We start from the raw sequence: 11,556 nt of genomic DNA, 5'->3' as shown, positions 1-11,556 counted from the left end.
TGCTCTTCAACTTTTTACAGCAAGGTGCCCCCCCTCTTTCCAGACTCTGGATCCGCCCCTGCCTTGACTGATTCGAGATACTCTAATACAACATGTACAGTTGCTCTAATAAAATTAATAGTCATGTATGATACTCTAATAGATATGATACTCTAATAGAGCAGTCACAAGTTACACTGTAGCTGTGCTACAACAAAAAAACTACACAAAATAGGAAAAATGTCCATTTAACAATGAAGTAGGGATCTATGCAATAGAAAGTAGTGAAACAAGCGATGAATGATGGTATTACAGCATAGCTCGGTGTGAAATACTTTGGTACATTAGCTACAACAAGTATCTGTTCAATGCCAAAGGAGGGACTTTCAGTACCACTGAGTTTTGCTATAATACCATCACTCATCTCTTGTTTCACTACCGTTTATTGCATACATCCCTACACTTCATTTTTAAATAGGAATTTTTTCTAGTAGATAGATTGATTGATTGTGGGTTAAGTAATACATATCTTGCACAAAATGTAAATCCACAATCATTTTCTGCATTGTTATCAAAGCTCACAGATCTGCTTTATAGCAACTCAGTGATCAACTGTGAGATCTGCAATGGTACTTAGCACATCAGTGATCATTAGTGAGATGTACTATGTGTTGAATCCCTCAACTGGAGATATCTGCTATAAAGGAGGTCTCTAATCATTTAATCCAGAGGTAACCATTTTAGAGACCTTCTCCGGGGATCTCTTAGTAATTTTATAAATATCTTATTATCTCCCAAAGATCAAGGATTTTATGCGTACATTTTCTAATTACAATTATACAAATTTTCTGTGTGACTGCTCATACAGTATCCACTAGGTATGTTTAGGGTGGTTTGATAACAATTAATTTGTCACACCTTAAATTGCTTTAAAATTCGAATATTAAACATGCTTGGTAACAATTTGTGCAATATAATTATGCTATTTATATCATTATTTTTTATGGTCATGTATGTACAAAGCTGCATAAATATGACTGGATCTGCAGAAACCTGACACAATCGTGCATTATTCGAATTCCTGTTTATTAAATATTTAACATTAAGTTAAGTACTTAGGACTATGAATGTACTGTAATTTGCTTTTCTCATTGTAAAATAATTTTCGTATGCAAAAACTTGTATGAAAATTTCTTGTCTGAAAATTTTTACATAAGATCGAACTACTCTAATAGAGCGGTGATTCACGTAAATCATACGAAAATATTTTTACACAAGCACGAAGATTGTTTTACAGATCATTTGTCTTAGAATGTAATTTAGTTACTGTCAAATCATCTAAACTTAACTACACCGAGCCTTGCCTAATGTATAAATTAAAACCCACAATAAAATGCTCTGTGTCACTCAATAAAACGAGTCAAAGCGTTTCGTATCTTTGAATTGGTTGGGCATCAAAGCCAAGAGCAAATCGTGTTCCCATGATATTGCCTGGGTAATATCTAGATATTGCCTGGTGAATATGATAGTTAACCCTGAGCGCCGCCTTTGAACGCAACTCTAAAGTTGTATATATATATATATACCACACTTGTGGTTGAGATCAAAAGCGCTGCGGTGATATACAACACTTTGTGGCTACGCTTACCATATATGGTGCAACTTCACACATTTTACGGAATCCTTATCTAAATGGTAAACAAGTCTCTCATAACTAGTGCCTACGTAAATCAACCAAGAATTATTCAACTGAGCAAGGAGAAGGATTTTTGATGAACTCTTGTCTCCTTTACTAATCGTGAGTAAATGGATGTGGCACCGCTAAAACGTCTGATCCATCAAGAATTTCTATGGAGCTTAATTCCATGAAAATAGATCGATACTCCATAATAAAGCAGTCAGTGGAAACTGCAAACTGCGATCGATACTCTCTAATAGAACTGTCACTTTATAGTAAAATGCTCTAATAAAGCATTCACTGATTAAAATGTTTCAAGATAATTGTAAGAAGTGTTGCTAACTTAGGAGCATATTGCAAGTATAATGAGAACACTGAAGAGCATATTAGGTGAGAAATTTCTGAAAGTATTTTGGGCGAAATTTTGAGCATATTTGACTCAAGCCTAGACACAAAGGAGAACACAGTGTTAAGTCCACAAAGCATGATACTGCGGTATACCAAAAGTTGCCTTTCAGGATAAAGTGACATCAAACAATGAAAAAGTCAAGCCCGTATCCTTAGCCGTTCGAGTTAATCTTGCCCAACGGCATTAGTTAGTCAGTCAGTCAGGCAGTTACGGTAGAATAACTTTTTTAATTTTGTAGCAACTTTTTGGAAGCATTTTAGGTCATAATAAAGGTACTCTTGGGTTTGGTTATACCTAACCAATGCTGCCAAAGCACTACGAAGGTATGGTGAGGCTGTGATATTTTTGGCCAGAAAAGCCCAAATCTTCATGATCCCTAATAATAGCTACAGTACTATATTATGATACAAGTATAAGGAAAGGTTGATTAGGGATCATAGAAAAAATAGGAAAACAAGGGAGGTTGCCTAGACCTGCTAGTGGACATTTAATCCCTACTTTAGTGTATACCATTAGAGTTGGAATCATAGAAATAAAACCAATGAAACAAGGGAGCAGAGGCGTAGCCAAGGGGGGGCAAGGGGGGGCAAGGGGAGGCATTTGCCCTCCCATCACCGTACTGTTTTTTTTTAAAGACCTCCGTCACAAGCTTACCAGTAATAAACTGACATGCAAATGACTATAAATTATGTGCGCTACTCAGCGGTATCACCAGGGGTTGCTAGTGAACGCGCACTGTCACAGAAATATCGGTCCGGGTAAAATCGGTCCGGCCGGACCGATTTTGGTTACCAAAACTGGTCCGGCCGGACAAAATTTGGTTGACCAAGTTTAGTCCGGCCGGACCATTTTTGGCATCCAAAATTGGACCGGCCTGACTAAAATTGGTCCGGCCAAAACTTGGTTGGCCTCATGCACCCCCTGACCACTTGGACCAATTTTGGTTGGTCCGCGGGTGTGTGGACAGGTTGGTCCATGCTAAGTTTTTTGTGACGGACCACTGCAGCCGACTTAGCCTGGAAACTATATAAATGAGTAGCGTATAGTTTATGATTATGATTATATTACATTGGAAAGACAGCAATGTGCTGATATACATCCAATAATATAAATTTACTTATAAATGTTGGTCCAGGAGTTTGTCATAACTAGATGGTTCGTTTCCCGAGTTGATATACGGGTTAGTAGCTAGAAACTAAATTCCATGTCATAGCTATATGCAGCGATGAACATATAGTCGCATAATTAATGCTGTTTTAATTTAAAGCAGTGTGAGATGATAAAAGTCCTGCATTCTTCTTTTCCATGTCAGTAGCTAGCTGTCCGAGTGGGAAGTAGAGGTTTTCTTCTGGCATACATCAACTCAAATGCATGGTCAATACTGGACTCTTGGTGTGTAATGTTGTATGCAAAAACACAGGCATCAAGATATTCTTCCCAAGTATATTTTTACATGCTCAATAAACTTCACAAGCATCATCGGCTCTGCAGTGTTTGGTTGAATCTTTCATCCAGCCTGTTAGTGTTGATTATGACAAACAACTATAGCAACATGACAGAAATCACCAGCCTATGCTGGATCACTTATACTTGAAGATGGTAGACAATTATAAAATCTATCATTAAAACATGTCTTATCTTCAACTTCTGCATATAGCTAGCTCAGAATTTAATTTGTTAATTCTGACCCTTGGTCAGTTCTTTATTAATCTGGGAATACCCATGCATGCATTGTCATAAACAGCTACACATATCATCTCAGGGACTGATCCAGAGGGGGTGGATGGGGTAGCTAGCCACCCACCATGCATAGCCTTGCAGCCACTCAGACATGCATTATTTAATAATGCTGAATATTACTGATCATGAACATGCACTCTTTCGTTATATCAACATGAACTAAATGCCTGCATTGCATCAGATTCCAATGCTAGCTGGCTATAACCTTACAGTAGATGGTAGCAATATACATGAACTTATCTATGATCATGGGCAGTATATTAACTATCACCAGGTAGAGGACTTTTTGAAGGAAAATATGGGGTCTGCTTTTAGGATTGAGTCAATTTTACTTTCATGTCTGCAGCAATTCACCCTAAGGCCATGAAATAATGTGACTGCCTCAAAATTTTAAGTTGGCTAAGTAGTGAAAAGCATACTGAGAATATTATAGCTACAACCTTTATGGTGATGTTTCTTCTTGTGGGGCATGTCATGGGTAGGAGATGATAGTTCACATTTTAGTTATTTAATGGAGCAAACCTAAGCTATCATCTCCTAAATATCACATACAAAAGAGAGGAATGTGCAGTATGTACACATGCAGGTGTTACAGATGTATTGTTCTAACCATTAGTGTTAACTCATGATCAGACATTATATGTGCATAAGAGCACAGTGCACATGCTACTGTGCATGCGCTTCACTGTACAAACCAAACAACAACACAGTAAAATTAGCCTAAAATTGTAAATTTGTATCTCAGAGTGTTTAAGACTTGTATGCTTCAAGCTTTTGTAGCTCCTTCTCTTTATTTCTTTTCCTTAATTCTCCTCATACAGTGCCAACTGAAGCCATTATATCAATTCCTAATGCATAAATGTTTGAAAGGTGAGCTTTAAATTTTTTAAATGAAATTATTACCAGATTCAATCACACAATACACCTGTACCTGGGAGAGCATGACCTAGATTTAATCAGAGTTAGACTGAGGTAGAGGTGTGGTTTTATTGCATATTTTAAAGCTGTATAACTTGCTTTTCTTGTTGGACAGTAAAAAGTTAATGCAAAAATAATTTTGTGCCATTATTATTATTATTAGACTTTACGGCATATACAAGGGCAAAGTGACACAAGGAAGGAGATACAAAAAGAAAAGGGTGTATGCTGATGGTCTGGTAGCAATCTGTGCTACCAGCCATAAGATTAATAACAATTAATTACTTAACTACTTACAAAACAGAAAACAAAAGCTTTACTTACAGAAAAAAGTGGAAAAAAGAAAAAAAGTAAATTATTTGCTTGTTTGTTGAAACGGAATCAATTGGGGGTAGGGAGTTCCAGAGCCGAGTTAGTCTGTAAAGGTATGAATGGCGGGTAAGTTGGGGTAACATTGTTTAAGGCAAGTTTGTGTTCTAACTTGTTGAATGTTGATGACCAAATAGGACCTGTAGCAAATATGATATAGTTGTGAATATTAAAATGTGTAGATGGTGACTTCAAAGATTTCAAGCAAAATATAATATCTAAAAGCTCTAAGGTGTACATCAGTGGCAGTATTTGGAGTTTAACTAGGCGATCGAAAGAAGAAGAGTGATAATCATTTAATATAAATTTTGTAGATCTTCTTTGAACCTGTTCTAATAAAAGTATGTCTTTTGATAGGTGAGGCCTCCAAACTGGTGAACAATAAGATACCTGTGACCTGACCAAGGTTGAATAGAGCTTTTTCTTAGCCATAGAGTTATGCAAACTACCAAAGGTCCATCAAAGTAAACACAAAATTTTGTATGCTTTAGCAATTATGTAAGAAATGTGAGAGGTCCATGTCAGGTCTGAAGATATAAAGACTCCTAGGTCCTTTTGTAATTGCTTTATAGGAATATCAGAACCATCTAGGTGATACTGAGCATGAAACTTACATTTAAACTCAAGTAGTTACTTTTATGATGTTAAAGATTAAATCTTTATCATGACTCCACAGTGAAAGAAAGTCAAGATCTAACTTTAAGTGAATAGTATCTTCCTGTTGATTAATTCTCTTGAAAACTTTGGTGTTGTTGACAAATAAGAAACATTTAGAACTTTGAAGATAGAGAGGAAGGTCATTAATGTGAATTAAGAGTAACAGGGGGCCATTTTATATATATACAGTTTATATAATGTACATTAAATTTGAATATTTACAAGGTTTACCAAATTACAGTATATTGCATTTCGTTAAGCATGTGTGACAACATTCGGTGTGTTATTGGCTAACATGTACGTAACATAGTTATAGCTTAAATATTACATCTACTCTAAGTAGTAATTTAGCTATGTCAGAAGTAGCTACTAATGTGGTACTGCAATATGTTTCCAGGACAATCAATTGACTGTGGGTGTTCTGTGTGACAAGTTGAAGTCGAAATCTCATGCAAAGAATTTTGTCAAGTTTTGGGTGTCAAAGTCTCACAACCATCAGTTGATGCAGTGTCCAAGATGTGAATAAAACTAAAAACCCAAACTTTCTGAGAAATTGAAAGGTTAGCCATGATTAAAAGGGACTCCCACCTTCCGATGAACATGAACTTGCAAACTGACAGTCATACATACACTAGAAGAACTGCATGGTTTAAATTTAATCATCATTAATCAGAGACTATTATGATTACATTTTCCAAATGTTGGAGACTTACAAGATGTAAGAAAACAAGACACTCTATGTTTTGAAAAAGAAACCTGCGAGTTTGTTCAGATTTCAAATGATTACTTAACCTAGCTAACAATAAGGTGAAACAGAAAAGGACCAAAGAAAGGAAAAAAATCCCTCCTACCCCAGGATTAGAACTGCAGGCCACCCAAGTCTAGTCAAGCGCCACACTCAGTCTCCTCCAGGAGGAATGGATTTTCTTCCTTTAAACCTAAGTATTTATTGTTATTAGCACTTTACAGTGACATTTACATATTATGTCACACCACTCCATTCAATTGGTATTCGGTTCCCTAGTGCAACTCAACAAGATAGTTCATGTGACTGTGGATTGTTTTCATTGGCATATGCCTACACAGCATGCAATGGAGTATAGCTTGAACCAGAAGCTTCATAAAAATCTTAAGTCTTGGGAGCCATGATTTGTCTAGACCTTTGGCCTCACCTTTGAGAGAAAATTACCTAATTTATTGTGTTTGCCGACTGCCAGATTGTGAAGACAGATGGTGCAGTGTTGAAGTTGTCATAAATGGCATCACTATATATACTTGTGCTGGCATATACCTAGTGACAATAAAGTGAAGGGCATGTGATTTTGTAGAAACTGTGACCAACACTAAACCAGTATGGGTATAGAGTTATGTATGCTTTTTGCTGTTTTAGCAGCAGCAGCAGCAGCAGCAGCAGCAGCAGCAGCAGCAGCAGCAGCAGCAGCAGCAGCAGCAGCAGCAGCAGCAGCAGCAGCAGCAGCAGCAGCAGCAGCAGCAGCAGCAGCAGCAGAAGCAGCAGCAGCAGCAGAAGCAGCAGCAGCAGCAGCAGCAGCCCAGGGGGTAGGGCATCGACCTGGTGATCAAGAGGTCCCAGGTTCGATGCTTGAGTTGGGTGTTGCTACTGCTGTTTCCTTCAGTAAGAAACTTTACCCCTATTACTCCAGCCACCCAGGAACATATTGTGCAATTCAGGGCACAGCTGAAGAACAGCCTTGTCATCCTTGTAAATATAAATTTTTTAAAAAGCAGTTTGTTTCATTCATTATTAGCAATGATTTTGTACTGAAACTATACCAGTGATTCACTGGTTTGTACTGTTTTAGCAACAGCTTGTCAATCATTATTTGACTGAGTGGTTAATTAAGTAGTTAGTTGCGAGCAACAAATAAATTACATTGCTAGTTAATACACCCTGTGCTTACATTAAAATCTGTATTATATAAATGCCACGCTAGGTCTGGGTGTAAGACTATAATACCCTAGTAATAATCTTGCACACATATACTGGTAGTTATACTATACCTTATGTGCATGGGGTGTTACCTCCTGGTGCCTATAATTCTGGATTCCAAAGTGTCTGTCATAGAGAAAAAGTTACAAGTGCCACAAGAAAATAGGTGAATGAAGCAGTTACTATAATTAATGGTTAAAATTGAAATAATTACTTAGCAAATATCTTTTGTATTAATCATAATTAATATACCTGACCCCTATATTAAGCCCACCCACCGCCCCCTACCCTCCCACCCTATCACTACCACCTGTGATATTATTACCCGCTCGAGAAAAGTTGCCCAAAACAGGGATAATTTTGGGTATCAGAAATGTATACACCCACTCAGTGATAGCTAGTAAATAGATGCATACTTGGTGCAAATTGTGTTTGCACAGCTGTAGGCACTGGGAAGTTATTACACAATGATTACTTAAAATTGCCATATCTCCTAACAAAGCTTTGTGCGTCGAAGCCGGGTTTTGTCAAATTCAGTCACATATATGAATGATCTATAAAAGGGACACAAACATCTAATCCTGCATGCATTAGAGTAGTGATTATAATAGTGATTCAATTTTTACATAACATAAAGCAGTAAAATGGCTACATATCTATTAATGTATTGCCTACAAAGCAGCTGTTTGAATTATCAGTTTACAAGTAAACAACTAAAACTAAATAATCAAAATTAATGCTGTAAAAGTTGCAGTGTCATAGCAGCTTTATTTCGCCCTTATCCACACCCTGTTTTAAAGAGCGAATTGTTTCATTTTCATCTGGCCCACAACCATCGAAGGTGATTACATATCCTCTAGATGAATAAGAAATGACTGTTCCCTTGTACCATCTCGTTGTTTGTTGATGATCTGAGTTATAGTACTCTACAGCTACTCGGAGACCAACAGCTTTCTTGCCTGAAGGAACTCCCAATGCAGTTCTGCTTTCTCAGGCTTTGGGAGGTCGACGATTTCTTTTTTCTTTTATATGAAATAGTAATTCCAACCTCTGAAGCAATTTGCAATACTGCCTGACGACGATCTTCTAGGTATAAGTGTTCAACTAACGGTTTAAGCGAAACAGATTTCAAGTTGTCTGGTGTATTTTGCCTGTTAATTGACTCAACAGGGTTGTTAGTGCCAGGTAGGTCATCCCATTCACCATCGTTTATAGAACTGAAGGCTTTGCTCAATTTCTGCAAGACTGCAGGACGTGTCCACCAGTCAGTCCATGTCTGTACCCTACTCCATCTTACTGTGTCTACTTCTCCTGAAGAAACATTACATAAGGGTGGTGGTAAACTTTCTGACAATTTTGTGAACAGTTCAGATCCTGATAGAACATTGAAGGCTAATTGTACTTTATCCATTGATGGATTATCAGGTATTAGTTTTGCAACTGACATGAAAATTTGATACCCCAATGAATGTGTAGAAGGGTTGACAATTTTGCTATTCTCATAGCAGATCTTATGAAGTGTACTGAACAACCACGCAGTATATTGTTGATTTCCATACCAAAGGATTCTCGAAAGGCATCAGCCTCTCCCTCTGCAAAATCTAAAAGGATTTCCTTATGAGCACTTGTCATTTCATACCTTGGAAAAGCTTGCTTAATATTAGCAGACAGCACTGACAAAGCTTTTTCTATAGACTCGCCATCTTGGTGATTCATCAGCACCCTGCCACATGCCATATAACCCTTTGTATTGTTGTTAAAACATACAACATTAAAAAGGTAAGGGAAATGATGATTCCCAGTATAATCAACATCAACGAACAAGGCATCTGCCTTGTACCAATGATACAATTGAAAGGGTGACTGAAAGAAAGCGTATCTCCTGTCTCTTGTAAATTGATATGCATTGTCTCCATCAAGTTGGTATGCTCCAATCAGTTCATCAATTTCTTTGCTTCTGCTTTCCAAGACTGTGCACTGTTTATCTATTCCTGCTTTTATGGCAGGGAATGATGCAATAATCTTAAATGGGTTGACTTTATCATTATCTATTTTCTCTACTTCCTTCCTTACTTTTTTCACAGCTGCTCTCATTCTATCTAAATTTATTGCAGGCAAAGATGCTTCCATTGGACGATATGGCATTCCAACCCCTTTTTGTAATTCTTTGGGTGTGATTGACAGATTGTGAGAACAGCTCTGCTAATACTCTAGGGAAAATTTTCCATACTAAGGTGCAGCATGGTTATGCATGGTGTTGCCAGTTCCTGTATTCATAGCAACAAACCATCGTCTACCATCTCCATCCAGTTGTTTTGGGTAAATGTATACAATGTGGCAGCAACATGGACCACTTGGTTGGAGAGCCATGGTAGGATTATCCTCACAACGGTTTATCTTTTGTTTGGTTGAAACAATATAATCGCATCCTTCTCCTGCACATATTTTGACCCCAGAACAGTAGGATCTGTTCATTAAAAGAGTTTTCCTTATTCCATCCAGATTTACTTCTAATTCCTTAACTGTTGCCTGGCTTCGAGACAGCTGAAGGCAATGAAGCAGATAGTGAGGATCAGAGGTGGCATGTGGGGAATTCTGCACTTCAGGGAAGTACAAACAAATCTCACTCTCTGTTGATGCTGTACCAAACCCAAGGAATTTTAACTGGTCTGCGTCACCTGGTTGCCACATCTACTTTTCAAAAATGTTCATCAACCTAGGCTTCACCTGCATTCTTCTTGCTTGCGAGCTCTTTGTTGGACTAATTGTGATATCCTGTGAACTGGCCAGTATCTTTTCAATCACAGTACAAGATGGATTCAATGACATCACTTGTGTAGGCCTTTCTAAATGGTCTTCTCCTTTAGGGAAAACCATGTATCGACTATGTACTTCATAATGGTTTTCAAAAGGTCGAAATGTGAAAGAAAGATCTAGTAGGCAGAGATGAACAGCAACGTATAATACTTTGCACCATGAAAAGCTTGACATTGGAGTATCTGTTATCACCATACCACAACCCCAAGGTACAAGTTCATTATCTATAGACTCCAGGCACTTACATATATATGGACTTGTTGATTTCATCAAAACACCTACTAACAAAGTTTTAGTTACAGTGCTCAACCCTGCATTGTGAAGCTGTTGCACAGCAGACAGTAGTGTGCACAGGTAGTCCTTAATATCACAGCACTCTTCACTAAGCATATCTGATGCCTTACATATCATGCATAGAGGACTATTCGATACAAAGCAGGTGGGAGGTTCTGTATCACCTGCACCTCCATAAAAAATGAGAGAGCCCAAGACAAACATTTACCGTGATAAACACTGTAAATAAATCGCCAAGCTTCAACATAATTACGAATCATCTCACGCTTCTTATCTTCATGTGTCTCCTTGTCATCCCCATCTATTGCGCGATCAAGTGCTTCCTTGATCCACAAACCTAAACGTTTGTCATCAACACATTCATTGAAGTAAAGAAAAGCATTTGCTACCATGCCATCTTTTCTGCCAGCATGGCCAAACTCCTGTAAAAGAACACCTAGATTCCTTGGACAACCAATTCTGATAACTTGATTATTTCTAGGATTATCAACGCCCAATTCGTAAGACTCAGTTGCCACCAGCACAGAAGCATCCCCCTTTAAGAGTCTTTTCTCTACTGAAACTCTTTCTTCAAATCGCACATTACCTGTGTACTTCAATGCAGTAGTCTTATTCTTTTTCAGCAATTCAGTCATCTGTTCAACATCACTTACAAAGTCTAGGTACACTACAGTAACATTCGAATCTAGAACTTCTACGATGTCTTGTGCAGTTCTTGACCAAGATCAAGATGATGACTCGATTGAT

This window comes from Dysidea avara, chromosome 9, assembly GCF_963678975.1.
Source record: "Dysidea avara chromosome 9, odDysAvar1.4, whole genome shotgun sequence".
NCBI classification, from domain to species: domain Eukaryota; kingdom Metazoa; phylum Porifera; class Demospongiae; order Dictyoceratida; family Dysideidae; genus Dysidea; species Dysidea avara.
The sequence above is the reverse complement of the archived record's forward strand: the minus strand, read 5'-3'. Positions refer to the sequence as shown.